This window comes from Crocuta crocuta, unplaced genomic scaffold (assembly GCF_008692635.1).
Source record: "Crocuta crocuta isolate KB4526 unplaced genomic scaffold, BGI_CrCroc_1.0 scaffold746, whole genome shotgun sequence".
Taxonomy (NCBI): domain Eukaryota; kingdom Metazoa; phylum Chordata; class Mammalia; order Carnivora; family Hyaenidae; genus Crocuta; species Crocuta crocuta.
In genome coordinates, this window is record NW_027532843.1 from 42666 (window position 1) to 46467 (window position 3802).

The window sequence follows — 3802 nt, forward strand, 5'->3', positions numbered from 1 at the left end:
TAATATAATTAATGTTTTTACAAATTTATATACATATATAAATATATCATTCTGTATATTTATTTATATATAAATGTGTACATATATGTATATATATATGTATATTGATATTTATATACATATATCAATAAATATATATATCACAACCTTGTTATTTTATATACATTCTTTTTAGGTTTTTCTATATACAACATGTCATCACCTCTCTTTTCTCAACTGTTCTCTAATGTAGTAAGTAATATGAGTGATAAAGGTGATTGTCAAGTAAGTGCTTGCTTACAACTGTAATAACCAGGTAAAGTTAAATATAATAGGGATCCTATGGCTAAAGTCAAGTGGAGTATTTCAATAGCCATATATGTCCCCCAAATTTGCCTTGAAACAAATTTAGAACAACTTAATGAAACAAGTTATGTTTATATATGAATGTATTGAGGAATTTTCCCTTTAATATAATTGTCCCTTAAAAATATTTTATAGGACAAAAGAATAAACTATACTTACCCCTGGGAGAGACCTTGTCAGTCTCACTTGTATAATTCTTGGTTTGAGCTGTACATAATTAACTATGAGGTTTTGCATAGATAAAATGAAATTTTAAAATGGTATACAATAAAGCTTTTAAAATTAATGAGTTAACCAACCATATAGAATGTGCCTCAATAAGATGCATACACATCAGAGACCAATGAAGTATAATTTTTTATGAAAAATATTGAACCACAGAAATAGATTCATATCCTGTAAGGCTCGTGAGAGTTCCCTTGTGATTTAGTATGGTAGTCAATAAACATTTACCACTGTTAAAAACTTGTCTCCTTATTCATCTTGGGACACAATAAAAGGAAATACTCTTTCAGACACAATAAAAGGAAATACTCTTGCACAGAGAGAAAGACAGTGCCATCAACTAGTGATGAAGGACATAGGTTCTGGAGTTACGTTACCTGTGTCTGTTCTTTTTTTTTTTTTTTTAATGTTTGTTTATTTATTTTGAGAGAGAGAGAGAGAGAGGAGAATGCAAAAGCAAGGGAGTGGCAGGGAGAGAGAGGGAGCCAGAGAATCCAAAACAGGCTCTGTGCTACTCGAACTCACTAACCATAAGATCATGACCTGAGCTGAAGTCTGATGCTTAATGGACTGAGCCACCTGGGCGCCCCTGAGTCTGTTCTTATTAGTGAGTGAGGAAAAGCTGTTTAACACCCAATACCTCAGTTACTGAAGTGTAAAATTGAGATCATAATAGTTCATCAACTCAATGGGCTAAATAGATGAATTATTACCATAAAAGCTCTTAGAGCAGTGCCCATAAAGAAGAAATGCACAGTGTCATTGGCATTATTATTTTTACTGCTTATTATTATCAAATGTAAGTTATTAGAGACATAGACATAGAGTTAACACATTTCTTCATGTGTTAACATTTCCGAAGAAGAATATTAAACACAGAGAAATAATTTCCATTTACATACTGATTTAACAAATAATCAATAAACACTACATGCCAGGCCTTGTTCTTTAACTGTGTAAATTTGAGTAAAATGTGTTATCCATCCACAAGGTACTTTTAGACATATAAATTATTAAAACCAGCTAAGTGTTACGGGGATAAGAAAGAGGTTCACAGAGGTTACCATCAGTTACCAGAGGAAAGAATGGTGGAGTCCCACCTGAGGAGAGTGCCAGAGAAGTTTCTAGAGGGAGATAATGTTATAACTTTCTGGGAAGGCTTAGGACAATTTGTTCACCGGGTAGCCAGGACCTGGAAGAACATGAACTTTGTGGGCAGTGGGAAAAGCTGGCAGAGAGACACAAAGATCAGAGACAGCCTGCTACGAATAATGTAGTCCTTTATTCAGCAAGTAATTTTTGAATGTCAGGCCCTGCAGATGCTGTCTTGAACAAAACATACATCATCTCTGTTTTCATGAAACTTACCAAAATCTACCAATAAGTTGACTGATAAATGTAATATCTCCGGTAGTGATTACTTATATAAAGAAAAGCAGAAGAAGGGGGCTGGGAGAGGTTGGGGAAGTGGTACTGTTTGATAAGGCTAGTCCACTGAGGTAATGCTATTGAGTAAAGATCTGAAGGAAGTAAGAGAACACACAGGCTACAATAGCTTTCCAGTAGAAGAAATAGCAAGGACAAGGACTTTGAGGCAGGCTTTTTAGTTAACATGTTTGAGAAACAGCAAGGAGGCTAGTGCATGGCTGACATGGAATGAGTGAGAGGGAGTCAGGAGAGATGAGAGGAGGAAAGGAAAGTGGAAAGAACATGAATGGCCTTTTAGCAGATGGGATGAATTCTGGATTTTATCCTGACAAGAGAATTTTGAATAAAGTTGTCCTTTTATCAGATTTGAGTTTTAAAGTATTCCGGTGAACGCATGATTAGAGTGTAAAAGGCAGGAGTGGAAGCAGGGAAAGCAAACATTGTTTTCCTAGTAATCTACAGGACAGATATCAGTGCTAAAACCAGGAGAATAGCACTTCTATAATGAGAATCAGTCCGCTTCAGGATACATTATGAAGATATTGTTAACAAGACTGACAATGGACATGGAAAATGAGAGGAAGGCAGAGCTCAAAAACTATTCCAAGTTTTAGAGACAGAAACAATGTTTCGATCTCCCAAGTCATAAGATTAGTATTGAGAAACTGAGTTTCCTCTGAGCGCTAATTTCAAAATGTCTATTACACCCTCCACAAGGAGGAGCATACGCCAGTACGAGCAGGCTATTTGGCATGACTGGAGCACCAGACTCAGTGGAGACATGCTGATAACAAATAAGGTTGGGAAGGGGCGCCTGAGTGTCTCAGTCAGTTAAGAGTCTGACTCCAGCTCAGGTCATGATCTCATGGCTCCCAAGTTCGTGTCCGGCGTTGGGCTCTTTGCTGACAGCTCAGAGCCTGGAGCCTGCTTTGGATTCTGTGCCACCTGCTAGTACTCTGTTTCTCAAAAATAAATAAAACATTTAAAAAATTATAAATAATGTTGGGAAGTGAGTAGAACATATCACATAGGAGGCTTTATATACCTATCAAGGACAAGTATGCTTTACCTCCTCAATTACACTTGGTGGGCGTTACATGAACAAGCATCTGTTCTTCCAATTGATACTCAATTACTTCAAACCACTGTCTATTTTTGGTACCTACACCTCTTGTAACTAGCTGTATGAGAAGTTACCAATAGCTCCTTGCTTACTTCTTGCAAGGGACTTTGCTCTGGGAGCTTTTGTTTTTAATTTAATAAAAAGAATTGAAGATCTATCAAAAATAAAAAGAGAAAGAGCTTGAGACAAAATAATTGAGGGTCTTGAAAATCAGCACAGTTGAGATTTTTCTGGATACTTAAATAGGCATGTGAGTTAAAGCATGATTAAAATCGTACTTAAGTAAGTTTAATCCAGCAGCAATAGCAAAGATAGATTAGATGTGAAGAGGACTGACACTAGAACTAGAAATAATATGATCGGCAAATTGAGTCGGTTTGGCAAAGGTCATGACAAACCACATCCAATGTCTTCTCTCATCTTTTGATTATTATTTTAATAGCATACTATCCATTTATGATATTTAACATCTCCCCAGTTGACAAGAGGAAAGTCTAGAATCCTATTCATGGTTTTCTTTCCCCAATTTCCTATATCAAAGTAATTACTGAGTACTATATATCTCAGGTTTTTGGTGTTATTATTTAGCTTTCTCTTCATTCTACTACTACTCCCCAAGTTCAGGAAGTCGTTATGTTTTGCCACTACAGATAATCCCTCAACTTAGATGAAACCATTGCT